Below are 21,525 nucleotides of genomic sequence, written 5' to 3'. Positions count from 1 at the left end.
AAAGCTTCAACTGTGTTTTGGACATGAAACTAATTTATTTTTAACCCTCACATGGTATCAGCTCTGGAAAAACATGTATGGTGGTGGTCTTTTTTGACCCCACAATGATTCTTGCAAATACAGGGTGTGTTAAAGAACTTTACAACTTTGTAATTATATATATTTATTGAGATAACTTACAGAATCTACAGATGTGACTTTTGTAGCAAACAACCTCAAGTTTCACATAAAAGTGTCAAGTGTCATTCTGGTTTGTTATGACTACCACTTGTGATGTGGCAAAATCCCACCAGTAATCAATTTCTTTCCACACTCATTGCAGCAAACTGGGCTTAACTTCTGCAATGACAGCGTAGATTTGATTTTTCAGGTCAGCTAGATTGATTGGTAGGGAAGGAAGGAACATACATATGGTCCTCAATAAACCCATAAAGAAATCCAGTGGTGTTATGTCTGGGGAGTGAGGTGGCCATGCAGGCAACCTCGTGATTTATCCTGTCTCAATGAACAGCAATTACATTCTTGTGCCAAGAGTAGATCTTAGGCCTGCTCGGAGGATCTTTAGCATATTCATTTCAAAATTTACGCTGAAGAATTGTTGCAGAGTTCATTTCATGAAACTCCAACACACAGCAAGCAAACTGCATCAGCGAAAGTAGCCATTTTAACTGTGCACTACTCTGGCGCTCCTGCTGGTGGAATGGGGTACTGATGCACTACGTGAATCGAACTCGAGGTTGTTTGCTACAAAATGACATCTACCGATTCTGTAAGTTCTCAATAAGTTTCTGCATCATTCCAAAGTTGTAAAGTCCTTTTCACTCACTCTGTAGATGGTAATAAAGTGTAACATATTTCCACAAAAATAATAACGACACATTGTGAGAGCCATGCACATTGAAGTTACTTCATCGCTGGCTATAATTATGTTGCAAACCTGTAAAAAAATTCTCTGGAATGTTCCTACCACTTTCCCTGAGGTGATCAACTACATCATATACCACTTGTTTCTCTCAATTTAATTCCCTTCATTCAGCAGATATCCCTGTATAGAGTTGTTCATTTACAAGATAACTGATCTCATTATCTACAGCAGTGCATAGTTTTATCCTGTGCTGTCCAGGTTTTGAAGGAATGTGCACCTTGAATGGACATTGTCCCCTGAAAGAACTCAGTTGCTCATCAACTTTAATATAATACTCAGGGTTACAAGACAGAATGCATGCATCAATGAACATTTCAAACACAGCTCATATCAGTTCAGCTTTTGATACAGAAACTGATTTTCTTTCTCCCCTTTTAAATTTATCATCAAACTGGTGATACATCGGAATATGACAAAATCTCAAAAAGGGTAAGCTCTAGTCATCTGATCAAAATTCGCTCAAAGGTTTTGCCATGTGCCTTGCGTAAACCAGCTATTATTAGCAGATAAAAGAGTGCTTGTAGTCCTGCAGAGTCGAGCTCAATCCAGCGATCAAGATGCGGGTGCAGAATTTTATTGTCATCAGCACAATTATTGGCATGCAGTACTATTACACTCTGCATGTGATTGGTGATAAAAAGTTTGAAACAAAATGTCATCGTCTGTATTTGTGATCTGAGGTGATGTGGAGTAAGTGCAGTTTCACGTACTGTAGTCCCAGAAGCCTGCTTGCATACATTAGATGGTACTACTTTTTATATTATCTGTCCATTTCTCAATACAATATTAGGTGTACTAGTATTCTGGATACCACTGTCATCTTCACAATCATTAATCTCCGCCTCATCTCCAACCTGCATATCTCCCTATCACATGTACACCAGCATCACTCATCCCAATTCCCAAAAACCTGATTCATTATCAGAGTCATTCTTAAGTACATCTGCTAAAACCTGCACGAGTCTGTAGCCCCTTTCAAAGCATATATATGATTCATTATGAATAAAATGTAATATGAAACCTTACCTCAACAAAACACAATTTCTTTGAACCACATACATGTATATATTCTCCACAAATTTGTTACAACAATGGCCACATGAATGTTGGTTGAGGATGTACATTGTTGTCATCTTTTATTTTCTTAACAAAGTCGAAATTTAACACAAATTCACATGTCACACACCTGGAGAATTTCCTGACCCCATCGGAAAAATTTCAAGTTATTGCACTACGAACCATGACAAACAAAAATACTTTGCCCAGTCACAAAAATAAAATTGGAATGGTGTGTAATTTAAATTCATCTATCAATGATCATCAAAAATGCATATGAACGAAAGCATCTGGTTGTAAGTAATCTAGCTGAAATGTATTCCCTGCATATAAAACAGTATCTCTAAAACAAAGTGTAAGATTTTCAAAATTTACTTTCCTTTGACCAAAACAGAGTATACTCACAGTGCCATCGGAAACACATATCCTATGTGTCTGCACTTACCACTGAAATGTTAATTTGCTTCCAAACTGCATTTCTACCTACCAATGTACAAAAATAATGTTTAATAACATAGCCTCTATGCTCCATTTGTGTGATAAATGCCCTACCCGTTATTCTTTTCCATCACACTTAGAAAATGAAAATTAAGACTATGATCCTGGAGAGGTGGTTCAGTACAATCAATGGGCATCAACTCACAGAATGACTCAGCACTGAAATCGTCACTATCAGAATTCTGTTGGGTTGGGTTGGGTTGTTGTGGGAGAGGGGACCAGACAGCGAGGTCATCGGTCTCATCGGAATAGGGAAGGATGGGGAAGGAAGTCGACTGTGCCCTTTCAAAGTAACCATCCCGGCATTTGCCTGGAGCAATTTAGGGAAATCATGGAAAACCTAAATCAGGATGGCCAGATGAGGGATTGAACCGTCGTCCTTCCGAATGCGAATGAATTATGTAACATACTAATTAAGAATATTAATTAACTTGTTTCACACTTATTTTGCAATCAGTGTGACTATATGTAAATTAAGAAAGAGCACTTGATCATGGATCAGTGTTAATTTTAATGGATTACAGTGAAAACACCTATTTTGTTGTTCAAAGTACAGGGATACCACTGGAACATTATCAGTTTTGCACTCTTCACACTGCTATTTATTACAAAATAGACAAAAAGTTGCATGCAAAAAGTTTTGTATTATTTCTGATGATCTGAAATGTGATGCGGAACATATATCAGATTCAAAAAACTGCGCTGAATTTTTTAAAAGTGTGAACTTCCTAAAATAATCCTGGCTTTTGCTGAATATTTCACTGATGAACGTGCTGCACAAGATTCCAAGAATTTCATAAATATCTGCTACCATTAACACGATTCCGATGTTAAGTGTAGCGGGCTTTGCTTTGTTAGAGGATTTCAAACATAGCTACTTACAGCTCATTTGTTAATGTCAGCCTTCAGTATGGAAGATCTAGGTGGTTGTTATTATTTCAGATATTATGAATATGGACCTCAGATCTTAAGTTGAAATTGCTTATGTTTTCTTTAGCATATATTAAACAGTTGACGATACACATACTAGGCAGTACCATTATCATGAGTTATTTAAAGAGCTTTTCTGCAGCTTTATCTTTGTGCTAGTCCTAACACACATCTAACTACTCCCTTCTGCCATTCGAAGGCGGTACTTGAACTCACTGAGTTACCCTGAAGCAGAACTCCTTACTGTAGTTGTATTGAAAGAACGCAAAGTATGCAAACATTAATAAATTTTTACTAACAATGTGCCTCAGCCTGTACAGTACGAAGAGAGTATGAGCAGTTAGCTACCCAGATAATTTGTATGTTTCTCCCATCTGAGTTTTTTGATCTAAATCTAATTCCAGCACTTTAATGCTTTTGTATCTTGTTGGAATGTCCTTAGGAAGCAAATTTCTTGAGTTTTTATTTTATTTATAGATAAAAGTTTGGTCCTACACCACTCAATGTTCATTTCAGTTACTACTTTGTTGTATTCTAAGAAGTCTTGCCGATTTTCTCCTTAGTGTCATGTCATCAGCAAGTAATTTGACAAGTCATTGATATACACAATTAACAGGAAATACTGAAGCACATAGTCTTGTGGGATTCTTCTTTTTATTTTCGTAAGTGTTGACATTTGGTTGTTTGCCTTTACTAATTGTAGCCTGCTGCTTACTCAAATCTTTTTTTTTTTTTTTTTTTTTTTTTTTTTTTTTTTTTTTTTTTTTTTTTTTTTTTGGGTTTAAGGGCGCTCAACTGCTGAGGTCATTAGCGCCCAGTCACTGTTGTGAGAGCACATGGAATCTGGTAAAACTCAAGGGGATTGGGGGGGGGGGGGGGGGGGGGGGACACCAGAAGGACCTGACAAAGATGCAGATAAAATAAGTAAAAAGGTTAAATGTCTTTGGACAAGCCAGTTAAAGTTATAAAACGCAGAATACGAGCAGCTGCTCGAGCGTCATCAGCTAAAACATCCGGTAAAGTAGATGGCAGGGACAGGACAACACGAAATTGACTAAAACGGGGACACGACAATAAAACATGACGCACTGTTAATGCCTGACCACAAGGGCACTGCGGGGCTGCGTCACCGGAGAGCAGGTAGCGGTGGCTAAACCGGCAATGCCCAATCCGCAACCTGGTCAGAAGGACCTCCTCGCACCGAGATGGTCGGGAGGATGTTGTCCAAGCAGTTGGGAGCGGTTTTACTGCCCGGAGCTTGTTTCCTTGGAGGGATGACCAAGCATCCCACCACAACGACACAAGCCTCTTACATACATCCCCACGAACGTCAGATGATGGGACACAATGGGAGGCTGGCCGAGGCAGGAGGACTGCAGCCTTGGCTGCAGCATCCGCAGCCTCATTCCCAGGCACTCCTACATGTCCGGGAACCCACAGAAAGCTGACAGGAGAACCATTATCAGCGAAAGAATGGAGGGACTGCTGTATCCGTTGAATCAAGGGATGGACCGGATAGGGAGCTCCTAGGCTCTGAAGAGCACTGAGTGAGTCAGAGCAGAGTACATACGATGAATGGCGGTGGCGGCGGGCATACTGAACGGCCTGATGGAGAGCAAAAAGCTCGGCCGTAAAGCTGGAACATTGGTCGAGGAGCCGGTATTTAAAGGTGGCGGCCCCGACGACAAAGGCACAGCCGACACCATCGTCAGTTTTGCAGCCATCGGTGTAAATAAAGGTGTGACCGGCAAGTCGAGCACGAAGTTCGACAAACCGTGAGCAATACACTGCAGCCGGAGTACCCTCCTTCGGGAGTGAGCTGAGGTCGAGATAAATATGAACCGGAGCCTGGAGCCAAGGTGGTGTCGGGCTCTCACCGTCTCTGAAGGTGGTAGGGAGGGCAAAATCCAATTGTCGAAGCAGGCGACGGAAGCGGACTCCGGGGGGTAGCAGGGCAGACACATACAACCCGTACTAATGGTCGAGAGAATCGGCGAAGAAGGACTTGTAAGAGGGGTGGTCGGGCATAGACAACAGCCGGCAGGCATACCGACACAGCAGTACGTCGCGCCGGTAGGTCAATTGTAACTCGGCAGCTTCAGCATAAAGACTCTCAACAGGACTAGTGTAGAAGGCTCCGGTCGCAAGACATATCCCCCGATGGTGGATGGAGTTGAGCCGGCGTAAGAGGGATGGCCGAGCGGACAAGTAGACGAAGCTCCCATAATCCAGCTTCGATCGGACTATGGACCGATACAAGCGAAGCAGGACAGTGCAATCCGCTCCCCAAGATGAACCGCTAAGAACTCTGAGGACATTAAGGGAACGTGTACAACGGACCGCCAAATAAGAGACATGTGGAGACCAACACAGTTTCCTGTCCAACGTGAGCCCCAGAAACTTAGTTGTGTCCATGAATGGGAGAACAACGGGACCGAGATGTAAGGATGGCGGAAGGAACACTTTATATCGCCAAAAGTTGATACAAACCGTCTTCTCTTCAGAGAACCGGAAGCCATTTGCCACGCTCCATGAGTAGAGGCTGTCTAGACAACGCTGAAGGCAGCGCTCCAGGAGGCATGTTCTCTGGGCACTGCAGTAGATCGCGAAGTCATCGACAAAGAGAGAGCCTGAGACATTAGGTGGAATGCAATCCATAATTGGATTGATTGCGATGGCAAAAAGGGCTACGCTCAAGATGGAGCCCTGAGGCACTCCGTTCTCCTGGAGGAAGACGTCGGACAATACGGAACCCACACGTACCCTAAACTTTCGATCCGTTAAAAAGGAATCAATAAAAAGGGGCAGGCGACCGCGTAGGCCCCACCTGTGCATAGTGCGGAGGATACCTCCTCTCCAACAGGTATCATAAGCCTTCTCCAAGTCGAAGAACACGGCTACCGTTTGGCGCCTTCGCAAAAAGTTGTTCATGATGAATGTCGACAAGGTCACAAGGTGGTCAACAGCGGAGCGGCGGCGACGAAAGCCGCATTGGACATTAGTAAGTAGCTGTCGAGATTCAAGAATCCAGACTAACCGAGCATTAACCATGCGCTCCATCACCTTACAGACACAGCTTGTAAGAGAAATGGGGCGGTAACTAGAAGGAAGGTGTCTATCCTTCCCGGGTTTGGGTATAGGAACAACAACGGCGTCACGCCAACGCATGGGGACTTGACCTTCGGTCCAGACGCGATTATAGGTACGAAGAAGGAAGCTTTTGCCCGCCGGAAAAAGGTGTGCCAGCATCTGAACGTGAATGGCATCTGGCCCCGGAGCAGAGGACCGGGGCAGTGCAAGCGCACGTTCGAGTTCCCGCATAGTAAAGGGGGAATTATAAGTTTCCAGATTCAGCGAGTGGAAGGAAGGTCGCCGAGCCTCTTCTGCCTCTTTCCTGGGAAGGAAGGCAGGATGGTAATGGGCGGAGCTTGAAACCTCCGCGAAAAAGCGGCAAAAGGCGTTGGAGACAGCCACAGGATCAACAAGGACCTCATTACCTGAGGTCAGGCCAGGTACCGAGGAGTGGGCCTTAATGCCCGACAGCCGGCGCAGGCTACCCCAAACGACGGAAGAGGGAGTAAAACTGTTAAAGGAGCTGGTGAAAGAGGCCCAACAAGCTTTTTTGCTGTCTTTGATGACTCTATGGCATTGCGCTCGGAGTCGTTTGTATTCAATTGTATACAATTTGCCAACGTAGGATGGCGGCGAAAGGTGCGTAAAGCACGTCATCGAGCACGGATAGCGTCCCTACAAGCCTCGTTCCACCAGGGGACGGAAACGCGACGTGAAGAAGAAGTAGTACGAGGAATGGAACGTTCGGCAGCATTGATGATAACAGCCGTGAGGTATTCGACCTGACTGTCACAACTGGGAAAATCGTGGTCCGGAAAGGTCGCCAGGGAGGAGTAAAGTCCCCAGTCAGCTTTCAGTATGTTCCAGCTCGAAGGACGTGGGGATGGGGTGTGGTGCAGGAGACGAACGACACAGGGGAAGTGGTCGCTCGAATAGGTGTCAGAAAGGACATACCACTTGAACCGACTGGCAAGAGTGGTAGAACAGATCGAGAGGTACAAGTGGGAGTAGGTATGAGTAGAGTCCGAGAGGAAAATCGGGGCGCCAGTATTGAGGCAGACAAGATTGAGATGGTTGAAGACATCCGCCAAGAGTGAGCCTCTTTGACAGGATGCAGGAGAGCCCCAAAGGGGATGATGGGCATTGAAGTCGCCAAACAATAAAAACGGCGGGGGAAGCTGAACGATCAGGTGCATCATGTCAGCCCGACTAACAGCAGATGACGGTGGAGTGTAGATGGTACAAACTGAAAAAGTAAAAGCAGAAAGAGTAATGCGGACAGCTATTGCTTGGAGTGGGGTGGTCAATGGGATGGGATGGTAATAGACATCGTCCCGAACGAGCAACATGACCCCACCATGAGCTGGGACACCGTCCACAGGGGTGAGGTCATACTGCTCCGAGGTATAGTGGGTAAAGGCAATACGGTCAGTCAGGTGCAACTTGGTTTCCTGGAGACCAAGGACGAGCGGACAGTGCAGGCGGAGGAGCGGTTGTAATTCCTCCCGATTAGATCGAATACCTCTTATGTTCCAATGAAACAACGCCATCGCTAGTCAAAAAGTTGGGGGAACGAGACGGGGGAAGAGCTGGTCACCTCGACGGCCGCGTAGGGCCAGGTTATGAGGGAACAACGCTACAACCGACGGGAGGCGGATCCGGTTCCATGGACTCGTCGCCAGCTGCGGCCGCTGTCCCTGGTTGTGTAGGAGGGGCAGTATCATTTGCCGACGAAAGGCCAGCTGAGAGCCTGGCAGCAGAGCGTCCCGGCGAAACTGAGGACGGCCGGGAGCAGCGACTCATGGATGGAGCGTCAGAGGAAACGCGCCGGGGTGGAGACGGGGATAGAGACTTCTTCTTGGAGGCCTTCTTGGAAGGCCGAGGAGGCACAGGGATGGTGGGCTGGACCCGAAGAAGGTCCTCACGCGCTAGGTCCGTTTTGGAACGCCGGACCTCGGAAGCTGGGGTCCGGAACGTTTCCCCGATGGACGCCTGAGAAGAGAATCGCTTCTCAGGTGGCGTGGGGGCAGGAGGAGGAGGAAGGGTGGCCCCTGAGGCAGAGGGGGTGGGGGCCACGGGGGAGGAGGATTTGGAAGGGAAGGATTTGGGAGGCGGAGGCAGAGCCCCCTGATGGGCGGAGGAGGCGGAGGGGTGACAGGATAGGGGTGAGGATACCGCGGAAGGAGTGGACACAACTGAGGCAAACGAAGTGGTCAATGGCACGGGATGGAGGCGGTCATACTTCTTCCTGGCCTCAGAATAAGAGAGCCGATCCAAAGTTTTGATTTCTTGTATCTTCTTCTCCTTCTGATATGCGGGGCAGTCTGAGGATCTAGGCGAGTGGACGCCAGGACAATTAATGCACCGAGGTGGTGGGGTGCATGTATGTTCCTCACGAAGAGGACGTCCACAATCGCCACAAAGGGGCTCAGCCTCACACCGTGACGACATGTGCCCAAAGCACAAACACCTAAAACAGCGCATAGGAGGCGGGACGTATGGTCGCAAGTCACACCGGTAGCACATCACCTTTACCTTCTCCGGGAGAACGTCCCCCTCGAAGGCGAGGATAAAGGCCCCGGTGTCGATGCGACGGTCTTTGGGGCCGCGCTGGACTCGCCGGAAGAAATGCACGCCTCGGCGCTCCAGGTTGGCCCTGAGCTCATCAGATTGTAGCAGGAGGTCACGATGAAAAATAACCCCCTGCGTCCTATTTAGTGCCAGATGCGGGACAATGGACACTGGGATGTCCCCTAGGCGGTCGCAAGCCTGGAGTGCCGCCGACTGTGTGGCGGAGGCGGTCTTGATAAGAACGGACCCTGAACGCATCTTGCTGAGAGCCTCGATTTCCCCGAAGATGTCCTCAATGTGCTGAACAAAGAACATGGGCTTGGAGGTGGCGAATGTCCCCCCATCGGTTCGAGAACAGACCAAATAGCGGGGGAAGTACTTCGCCCCAAGCCGGCGGGCCTGTCCCTCCTCCCATGGAGTGGCCAAGGGGGAAAGGGCAGGAGAACCAGAACTAGAACTAGAAACGGTACCTTTTCTTTTGAAAGACTCGGCCGCAGAGCGACCTGATACGTGTTGACGTTTCATCTGCGAAACGTCCGCCCCGATACCACCCACTCCGACCAGGGGCTCTCCCCACGGGCGCCACCCAGCCTCAGCAAGGGCCACCTGGCAGGATGACCGTTGCCGGGAGTCCTGATGCCCCAAGGAGACGGGCATCTACTCCTTGGCCGACGTGGGAAGGGTGCAGCTCAGGTATCAGCAGTACGATCCCTGTGTTGTCAGGGGGCTACAACCTAGAGGGTACATGACGACCCCACCACAACGGGCTGGCTACCGTGCTGGATTTCTGGTGCCATGGAAAGTCCATCATGATCGCTGGTGCAGATGGAGATGCACTATGGGCGTAACTTGGACAACCCATCAGGCGTTTATGCCCAATTTGAGGAATAGTGGGTATGGTTACAACGCCGGTGCAATGCTGAGTGCCAAGGTCTTAGTGCACTGAGGACCAGTGGTACACCACGTAAGGTGTCCTTCCCCAAAAGGCTCGTACTTCTGTAGAATTTTGAAAAATGGAGGTCAAACCACAAGGGGGACCATCACATGGAAGGCCGAAACGTTTGAAACTCCTTTTAGTCACCTCTTACGACAGGCAGGAATACCTCGGGCCTATTCTTACCCCGGACCCGCAGGGGGAAAATCTGTTTTGTGCAAGTGAATTTCCCATTCTCAAATCCTTAATATATGTTACTGAGAAGACCCTATTGCTTTTGTTGTTGGTAGCTGAGATTGAAAACCAAAACTGCTATCACTCAGTAGTTTTTTACTTTAAAAATAATTGTGAATTTGCATGTGTATACTGTTTTCTAAGACTTCTGACATAATGGGAACTGTTGATATGGCTCTGTAATTGCTTGGCTTATTTCTTTCACCTTTCTTATAAATTGGAAGTGTAATTGGCATTTTCAGACATTCGTGGAACACACCTTCATTGAAAATACACTTTGCCAGATATGTTAGAAATAATATAGTTACTAATCCTACAGTAAACCTCTGCTTTTGAGTTTATTTACAGAGTTGTTGATATTACTTGATTAGGGAGTAAATGTATAGAGAGGCCCCTGTCAGAATGTCCTACTCTTTAAAGATCAATGAACTAGAGGTTTCAGAGCTGATGTATAATCCAATAAAAATATGAAAAGTCCCTTTTTTGACATTTTCATCTCAGAAATCATATGTGTAACACATAAAACTGTAGAGTTTAATCACTTGACAACATGTGGCTTCCCGTCCAGCTTTGTATCAATATGAAATTCGTCACAGACATGTCGGGTCAGGCAGGGTAATTGGAAACGATTATGAGAAGTTTTCACATTGATTTGAAGTAATTACTAGCTTGTAAAATTTAAATGACTTTTTAATTTTAGGACACAACAGGCCTGAAATACAAATACTACTGTTGGATTCATTAATCTGCTGTAAGTTTACATTTACCCCATAAGGTCAGGGGTAAATGGAAACTGCTGTCTTAAAGCGAGGACTGGGTATGGGTTTGCCATCTGAACATTTTCCTGAATGACTTATAACAGTGCTTACAATTACTCCAACCAAAAATTCCAGAATGAGCAATTTTTGAAAGGAATTCATTAAAAATACCAAAATAAGAGTAGCAAAAGCAAAAGCAGAAATGCTTAACTCGGTTTTCAAATGATCAGTTACCCAGGGAAACCCAGAAGACTGACCCAATTTAATCCTTGCACCACTGAAAAGATGAATGAAGTAAGTATTAGAGTCAGTGGTGTTGAGAGATGGCCAAATTTGTTAAAACTGAACAAAGCTTTGGGATGCAATGGAACCCCTGTTGGATCCTATACTGAATTTGCAGATGAATTAGTCCCTCTTATAAATGTAATCTACAGTTGATTCCTCAAACAAAAACTGTGCCCAGTCCTTGGAAAACAGCACAGGTCACATCCGTCTACAAGAAGGTGAGCAGAAGTGATCCAAAGAATTACTGTCCAATATCCCTGACATCGATTTGTTGTAGAATCTTAGACTATTCTGAGCTCAAACATGAGATCTCAAACAGAGTGACCTCAATGCCAACCACCACGAACTCCAAGAACATCGATCTTGTGTAAACCAATTCACACTGTTCTCACATGACATACTGAAAGCTTTAGGTCAAGGCAGTCGAGTAAATGCAGTGTTTCTGACTTCCGAAAAACATCTGACGCAATACCACACCTACACATATTGTCAAAAGTACAATCGTATGGGATATCACGTGAAATTTGTGATTGGATTGAGGACTTTTTGTTAGGGAGGAAGCAACATGTTATCTGGGATAGAGTGTAACTGTCAGACGTAGACGTAACTTCAGGTGTGCCCCAGGGAAGTGTGTTGGGCCCTTGCTGTTCATGTTGTATATAAATGACATTGCAGGCAATATTATTAGGAAATTACAGCTTTTTGGAGATAATGCAGTTATCTACAACAAAGTACTATCTGAAATAAGCTGCATTACTATTCAGTCAGGTCTCAATAAGATTTCAAAGTGAAACAGAGTTTGGCAACTTGCTTTAAATGTTCAGAAATGTAAAATTTTGTGAACTTCACAAAACCAAAAAACATAGCAGCCTATGTATCAATGAGTCACTGTTGGAGCCAGGCAACTCAAAGAAATACCTCAGTGTAACACTTAGTACGGATATGAAATGTAATGGTCACATAGGCTCACTGGTGGGTAAAGCAGTTGGTAGACTTCGGTTTATTGGTAGAATACTAGGGAAATTCTATCTATTTACAAATCAGACTGCTTGCAAATCAGTCATGTGACCGGTTCTAGAATATAGCTCAAATGTGTGGGACAAGTACCAGATAGGACTAACAGGGGATACTGAATGTATACAGTGGTACGAGTCTCAGAGATACTGAAGGAACTGAACTGGAAGACTAAGATATACGTAAATTACCCCAAGACCGTCTATTAATGGTGTTTCAAAAATCAACTTTAAATGATTACTACAGCCCCCACGTATCGCTCACATAGGGATCTTGAGGATAACGTTAGAGTAATTGCTGCATGCACAGAGGCATTCAAAAAATCATTCTTCTCACACTCCATACGTGAATGAAACACGAAGAAACCCTAATAACTGGTGCAATGGGATATACACTGTCATACGCTTCACCATGGTTTCCAGAGTGTAGATGTAGATAAGTCATATTTGAAAGGCAGTTATCAAATAACATTAAAACAGATGCAGATAAGTGATATTTGAAGGACAGTTACCAAGTAACATTAAAACTGAGATAGTAAGCAGCATACTCGTCAGTGCACAAACAGGATGCACAAACACAAAAATATAAAGCTAAGCTTTTTATTCCCATTTCGTTTTAACAGGGCAAAACAAATTTGAGAAGAGGCTATAGTCCGCCACATAAATGACTCGGCAAGAGCACTAAATTTCCACTAATCTTATACTAACTTGGCTGCATGTCAACCAAAAGTGGGCTTTGGTTGTGCAATGTGTGATTTGTATAGTATTTTTGTATGTGGGGGATAAAAGCAGTAGCAAACCACTGATGAAACTTAAGGCTCCTCCATCCCAACAGTTTCTGGGGGGGGGGAGTGTCCTTGGATAGGCAGTACCTTCAGTCCATTGAATCTGAACCGCAACATCGTGGTAAGTGTCATCTGCACCAACACAAACCAAAACAGCAACTGCAGCAAATCATGATCTCTCATTATCTTTTGACCTACAAATTTAATAAAATTATTTCATTGTAGAAGGTGTAAACTACAAATGGATCTCTAGCACTCTTGGCACTTTTGATGGGGCTCACATTTCTTCAGAAAAATACAGAAACAGCTTTTTGTGAAGATCTGATAACACTCACCAGGATGGCCATCTAAACCCTCAAAAATATACCAATCCCACCCTTTAATAGTGTGTCATATGACATGGGACACCATAGGCTGCTTCTCATTCCCTAAATGTTTTAACTTGATTTATAACATCACACACAGCCACTGATATCATTTACAGCATAAACCACAATCTGAACACTTTAAGTAGGTCCTTGACATTTTCCAAAACGTGATATGGAATATCATTCTACTTTTTGCTATCCCCATTCAGTACCTGTATCCACCTACCCCTCTTCACAATTTCTTACGGAACAAATGTAAACATGCAATGGTTCTTCTGTGGGTTGAAATTAAGTAATTTCATTATTATAATCTTGAATGAGACTTCCACTCTGCAGCGGAGTGTGCACTGATATGAAACTTCCTGGCAGATTAATCTGCCTCTAGTGGTAAGAGCACTTGCCCGCGAAAGGCAAAGGCCTCTAGTTCGAGTCTCGGCCTGGCACACCGTTTCAATCTGCCAGGAAGTTTCATTATAATCTTATTTGGAAATGACAAAACAACTTAATAAACCATAAATGTGTTCAACTGACCAATAAATAAAGGAAAAAAATTCTTTCTTCCAAAATGTGGAGCTAACAAACTGCTCACACATCAACATCAGAAGCCAACAATTAACAAAATTTGGGTCGACCGAAGCGTCCGATCCCACCCCATCGGCTTTGACCCGTGACGTAAGGATGTTGTGATGTGTGACGTCACGATGGCTCGGAATTTAGTTTGTGAGAGTGGCGTGTTTGTAGGTGTCGTTTTGATGCGATCGGTGGTGCTCTCTGGTGGTGTGTCAGGTGATGTTTTTGGTTTAGTTTGCGAGTGTGGCGTCGCGTGTGAATTTTGGTAAATTGCCTTTTTTTTATGTCTTTGGTAGGTATGGATATGACTGACAGGATCAACAGTTTTCGGTTGTCGGCTATGATGGGGGACAGTGCGTTGTCTCTAAAAAAATTTCTTCAACTATTCGGATTTTTGGATGAAGTCGTGAAGTGTTCAGTATGTCGTGAAGAAATGAGGCTTACTTAAAGTTCCTGCATCTCGGACCAGGGACGGCTGTATGTGGAGATGTAAGGATAACAGGTCAAGGGAAGTGTTCGATCCCAATGTGTGGCTATTGGTATTGGTATCTGGAGATGTTTTTGAGCTATATAGGTCAAGGGAAGTGTTCAATCCGAATTTATGGGATCGGGAACTGCTGTTGAGTTGTATAGGTCAAGGGAAGTGTTCGATGCCAATTTATGAGATCGGGAGCTGCTGTTGAGCTATATATGTCAAGGGAAGTGTTCGATTCCAGATGATATTGTGTTGAGTGGTATTTGGGGAGTGATGTCGGTTTTTTTCGTCGTTTTGCGTGGTTTTGTATGGGGGTGGGTGTCTAAACATGTTTATATTTATACATCTAAAAACAAAGATGATGTGACTTACCAAACGAAAGCGCTGGCACGTCGATAGACACACAAACAAACACAAACATACACACAAAATTCAAGCTTTCGCAACAAACTGTTGCCTCATCGGGAAGAGGGAAGGACAGGGAAAGACGAAAGGATTTGGGTTTTAAGGGAGAGGGTAAGGAGTCATTCCAATCCCGCGAGCGGAAAGACTTACCTTAGGGGGAAAAAAGGACGGGTATACACTCGCACACACACACACATATCCATCCACACATATACAGACACAAGCAGACATATTTAAAGACAAAGAGTTTGGGCAGAGATGTCAGTCGAGGCGGAAGTGCAGAGGCAAAGATGTTGTTGAATGACAGGTGAGGTATGAGTGGCGGCAACTTGAAATTAGCGGAGATTGAGGCCTGGTGGATGACGAGAAGAGAGGATATATTGAAGAGCAAGTTCTCATCTCCGGAGTTCGGATAGGTTGGTGTTAGTGGGAAGTATCCAGATAACCCCGACGGTGTAACACTGTGCCAAGATGTGCTGGCCGTGCACCAAGGCATGTTTAGCCACAGGGTGTTCCTCATTACCAACAAACACTGTCTGCCTGTGACCATTCATGTGAATGGACAGTTTGTTGCTGGTCATTCCCACATAAAATGCGTCACAGTGTAGGCAGGTCAGTTGGTAAATCACGTGGGTGCTTTCACACGTGGCTCTGCCTTTGATCGTGTACACCTTCCGGGTTACAGGACTGGAGTTGGTGGTGGTGGGAAGGTGCATGGGACTGACCAATGAGGCAACAGTTTGTTGCGAAAGCTTGAATTTTGTGTGTATGTTTGTGTGTCTATCGACCTGCCAGCGCTTTCGTATGGTAAGTCACATCATCTTTGTTTTTAGATGTATCTACAATGTAGATTCTACATGATGCTAGCAATATTATTAGTATTTAACAAATGTTTATGTGCACTGAATATTTACAGTTTGATTTGGCAGACATACTGCTACTGAAGGTGTCCCCATAAATCAAAGTGACATGTGTCCAACAAATAAAACAAAAACTGAATTTATCCAACTGGGCATATATGTAATCTGACTGCACATTGAAAGGTGAACACCAGTAACTAAGTCAGGACTCTACTACACAGAGATAACATTTCAAACTTTTTTGTCATCCCTGAGGAAATCCTGACTGCAAGTCTACACAACAAGGTGTTTTTAATTCAACCAAGGGTATCATTTATAGAGGAAAGGCCTAATCAGTCTCTCAAGCTACTTCTGATATTTCTTCACAAGTAAGATACATTAATGATAGTAACAACATTTTTTTTAAAAATGTTTGTTCATTATGGACACAAGAAAAAAGTTCTTTTTGGGAGAGGAAATTTACATCAAATAGAGAATCATTTCCACAGTGCAGTTCCTTTAGCATTACATTGTCTTAACATAGTATGACCGAGTTTTCTACATAAACAGTTAAGACTCAAACTGCGCTTCACTCTTTACTCTGCAACCTACAATGCATGTGTGTTCAAAGTGCCTAGGATCTACAACGCAGTCATATTCATTCATTCCTACATACATACATAAATCCTTGTTCCATAGATCACAAATACAACATTTCGTAATGATGTGCAACGTGTCACTGTGATTTTTTTTCAGTCACTATTTAATATCTAAGAATTCATCTATAGAGTTGAAGGAGTTGTCATTCCTAAATTCTTTTAATTTGCTTTCAAATGTTGGTTGGCTATATGTAAGACTTAATACTATTTGGCAAATGACCAAAGATTTTTGTGGCAGCATAATTCACCCCTTTCTGTGTCAAAGAGAGATTTAATCCAGAATAGTGAAGATAATCCTTTCTTCTAGTGTTGTAGCTATGCACTTCACTGTTATTTTTGAATTCAGGTGGGTTATTAATGACAAATTTCATAAATGAATATAAGTATTTCGATGGTAAATAAATGTCTGCAAGGCTATCTTGGGTGGGCTCCAGCTATTATTCTGGTTACACGGTTTTGTGCAATGAATACTTTCTCTCTTAATGACAAATTGCCCCAAAATATGCCATATGAAAGCAGTGAATGAAAATAGGCATAGTAGGCTAATTTACTGATATTTTTGTCACCAAAATTTGCAATAACCCTAATAGCATAAGTAGCTGAATCTAACCATTTCAGATCATTGATGTGTTCCATCCAATTCAATTTCTCATCAATGCACACACCCAGAAATTTGGAGTATTCTGCCTTAGCAACAGACTTCTGTTCATAGTCTATATTTATCAATGGTGTTAGGCCATTTACTGTACAGAATTGTTTAAACTGTGTTTTCTTAAAATTTAGTGAGTCCATTTGCAGAGAACCAGTTAATAATTTTATGAAAGACATTTGCAATTTCCTCGCTGATCCTTGCTTGTTGGGTGTGATTACTATACTTGTGTCAGCAATTAAACTAGCTTTGCATCTTCACGAATATAGTGTGGCAAGTCATTAACATAGGCCTATATTAAGAACAATAAGAGACTCAAGACTGAACCCTGTGGGACACCATTCTTGATACCTCCCAGTTAGAGGACTCTGCTGGTTTTTGCAGACTATCTGTACTGTTATTTTCAACCTTCTGCATTCTTCCAGTTAAATATGAATTAAACTATTTGTGCACGGTTCCACTCATACCACAATACTTAAGCTTATCAAGAAGAATACCACGATCCACACAATCAAAAGCCTTTAAGAGATCACAAAATATCCCAATGGCTAATGTTCGGTTATTCAATACATTTAATATTTGATCAGTGAAAGCAGATGCAGCTTTTTCTATAGAAAAGCCTTTCCGAAAACCAAATTGACATTTTGTTAGTAGGCTACTTCATTCTTACAAATATGTGATGTTACTCTTTAAAATATTACTTTTACAAGAATTTTAGATAAAGTGGTCAGAAGTGAGATTGTGCGGTAGTTGTTAGCACCAGATCTATCCCCTTTTTTATGCAATGGTTTAACAATAGCGTATTTCAGTTTATCTGGGAAAATGCCCTGTTTCAGTGAGCTACTACATGTGTGACTGAGAATCCCACTCATTTATTGGGGACAAGCTTTTAGTAGGCTGTTAGAAATGCCATCAATTCCATGTGAGCTTTTATTTTTGGGTGAATTTATTATTTACCTAATTTCAGTAGGAGAGGTGGGTATAATTTCAATTTTATCAAATTGCGTAGGTACTGCCTCTTCCATATACCGCCTTGCACTTTCTAATGAATAGCTGGATCCTATTTTCTCTACAAAACTTAAAAAATGATTATTAAAAACATTTCAACTTACGAATTCTTGTTAAAGTTTTCGTTGCGTTTCACAGAACAAAGAATGTGAGTACAATACGAAGGGACACTGCCAATTTAAATGAAGTGTGTAGAATACAGAAATTCTCCCAATATATGTTTACTTTCTGGAATTGCGCTCTATGGCATCTTTGGGAATTAAGTTTTTTTCTGGTAACTTCTTAAACCAGAGGCACGCTTCCGTTATTTGGCACTAAACAACATAGCGTGATTCGTTATGACACACCGTCATAATGATACAATGACGGAATACTTCCAGTTATTAATAGTGCTGCTAAAATCCAAAACTAGTTAATCTAAAAATTAAATCTGTGGCAATGATTATACACTGATAGTATATACTGTAATTACTAAACTTACCTGGCTACCGCAGAGCGCGGTTGTATGTGAGACTATGTCCGACGAATAGGATGGTTACACACTTCCCCCTGTCTCTACCGTCGAACTTCGATAGACAAAACACGAGCAACTTGCGCAAAGTGACCAAACACATAACAATAAAACAAGCGAATATCGAAGGCGCCAAATTAAAATACGTCACACACAGGTATATTAAAGAAAGTATTTCTCTCGTACCATTTTTGCCCGTTATGTACTCTATTTAAATGAAAAACGCCAATACATTTTTTTACATATCATTTGCCGGCGAATTTTGGTGTAAATATTTTTAAGTATTCTTGATTGTTATCTTTTTCGTCTACAAAGATTATTATTATTATTAATAATATCATTGTACAACAAGGCAAGGCTTTGAGTTGAAGATTACCAATTGCAGAGTCGTATCTGCTGCATACAGATCTTGTGAGTAGATAAAACTAGCTATTTACTGATATTTTCCCTTTTTTTAAAAAAAAAAGAAAAAAAAAACAGGTTCCAACATTGTACAAACACTGAAAGCAAAGTTACTCTTGGTGCAGGTCTACATCTTCATCTTCATCTATACTCTGCAAATACCCTTGAGCTGCAAGACAGAATGTACGTAAAATTTTATCAGTTTTTAGGGTTTCATCCCGTTCCATTCACGTATGGAGGGAGAATGATTGATTGAGTGCCTCGGTGCGTGTGGTAATTATTGTAATCTTATCCACACGATCCCTATGTGCTCGACGTGTTGGGGGTTGTATCATATTCCTTGAGTAATCATTTAAAGCCGGTTCTTGAAACTTTGTTAACAGAGTGTCTCAGATACTTTACGTCTATCTTAGAGTTCCGCTCCTTCAGTATCTCTGTGACACTATCCCATGGATTAAACAGGCATGTAACCATTCGTGCTACCCTCCTGTGTATACATTCAGTATTCCCTGTTGGTCCTATGTCAACTAAGAGAATATGCAAAAAAAAAAAAAAAAGAAGTGCCTAAAGTAGAGTTTCAAATATGCTACCACAATATTCAGGGTATGGCCGATAAAAACGTAATAGTCAACGAATTTACAAATGAAAATGTTTAAGTGAACATTGGTGTAAAGAGGATGAGCTTGGGTAAAAAGTATTGGATGATTACACACTACTTAGTTGCTATTGCAGAAAACAGCACTTACGTGGTGGAGTAGCAATATATGCAAAAAAAACTTCTTGCACCAAACTGTGGCAGGATAGATCTCAATACCCTTAGTGACGAAATGCATTTTGAAATATCAGGTCAAATAATTGAGAGCCTTAAGCTAATGGTGGTAGTAGTGTACAGGCCACCTATGGTGACCCCCATATCTTTCTGGAGAAACTTGAGGAACTCTTAATGTTCATATGTGTACCAAAATGGAAAAAATACAATTTTGTCATTGGAGGGGATATCAATTCAAATTTTGATATCCAGCAGGACAGCAAAACTGTGACAGAGCTCAAAAATGTGCTCCAACAATTTAACCTGTACTATGTTAATTTCAAAAACCTACCAGAGGCTCATCCTGTCTAGACAATATATTTACAAATATTAAGAGAACTTCTATGTCCACTGATGTAATTAGTTTCCTTTACTCAGATCATGATGCAGCATATCTTAGTCTTAATAATGTAACTTCAGACTGCACCAAACTAGAATCTAAAATTGTGATTACTAGGCCATTGAGCAGAGAGAGGATGGGTAGGTTTAGACATGCCCTCACCTATTTCATTTGGGACACACGTTTTATTAGGCTTCAACACTGTTCAGCTGATATTGTTTTCACCAAGTTTTTCTCTGTATTTTTAAATATATTTGAAAATAACATCCTTCTGAAAAAATGTACAATGAATATTAGAAGTAATTACAAGAAAAGGAAAACGAAGGAATGGTATACCCCACAGTTAGGGCAACTGAAAAATACTGTTCTAGTCTGTACAAAACCAGTAAATCAGAACTTTATAAAGAACTGTATGCTAAAGATAAATAAGCGTATAGCAAGGCAATAAATGAAGCAAAGAAACTGCATAACACAGTAAACATTGAAAAGTCTAACAATAAATGCAAAAAGGCCTGGAGTGTAATAAACTCCATTGCACACACTAAACACAAAGAGGAAATTGTCATTACCCCAGAAGAATTTAATAAATATTGCATTCAGTCCATTGAAGAAATTAGTAGTTCAATTAACAAACCCCCTGAAAATGCACTTAGCATTATGGACAGCTGCTTTGAAAAGCTTCCCTCAAGCACCTTCACTTTCACAGAGGTGAGCCCAAATAATATACTAAAAATAGTGAAAAATTTCAACCCTTCAGTTAATGTTGATTACTATGATATGTCATGTAATTTGTTGAAAGATGTTATTGATTGTGTGATTTATCCTATAACTTTTTGTGTTAACAAATGCCTAGTTGAAAGTAAGTTCCCAGACATACTAAAATTTTCTATAGTTGTGCCCATATATAAAGAAGGGGGAAAGAACTGTACTACTAGTTAAAGACCTATATCCATAACCCCAGCTTTTTCAAAATTTTTAGAAATAATTATGTATGAGCAAGTTAGTGTCTGCTTGTGTAAACTAAATGTAATTAGTGATAAACAGTTTGGATTTAGGAAAGGTAAATCCACAACAGATGTAATGGACTCCCTCATAAAATTAGTCCTAGATGTGTTCGAGGCTAGGGACTGTGCCCAGGCTACATTTTGTGACCTGAGCAGAGCCTTTGACTGTGTAGAGCATGGCACTGTGCTGAATAAGCTAGTTTATTATGGTTTTGATGACAACAGTATAAATATTTTCAGGTCTTTTCTAGAGAACCGTCAACAAGTTGTGTGCATTGGTAGGGAGAAATCAGATTTGGTTAATATTAGATACAGAGTGCCTCAAGGGTCGGTGCTTGGACCTTTACTGTTTATACTAATGACTAATGACCTTCCCTCGTTCATAAATTCTCACACAATATTGTATGCTGATGGCACAACTTTTCT

General features: G+C 42.2%; 1 long non-coding RNA gene across 1 annotated transcript in view; it reads right to left on the bottom strand.

Moving 5' to 3' along the window:
* Nucleotides 1-18,581, bottom strand: part of LOC126215299 (uncharacterized) — a 60,794-nt gene extending 42,213 nt beyond the window's left edge. The window contains exon 1 of the long non-coding RNA XR_007542119.1: nucleotides 18,516-18,581. This is a non-coding gene — a long non-coding RNA (uncharacterized LOC126215299). The remainder of the gene's footprint in view (nucleotides 1-18,515) is intronic.
* Between the last annotated feature and the right edge of the window lie 2,944 nt (nucleotides 18,582-21,525).

The sequence above is a fragment of the Schistocerca nitens genome, chromosome 12, assembly GCF_023898315.1.
Source record: "Schistocerca nitens isolate TAMUIC-IGC-003100 chromosome 12, iqSchNite1.1, whole genome shotgun sequence".
Taxonomy (NCBI): Eukaryota; Metazoa; Arthropoda; class Insecta; order Orthoptera; family Acrididae; genus Schistocerca; species Schistocerca nitens.
This window is presented reverse-complemented; position numbering and strand designations above follow the sequence as displayed.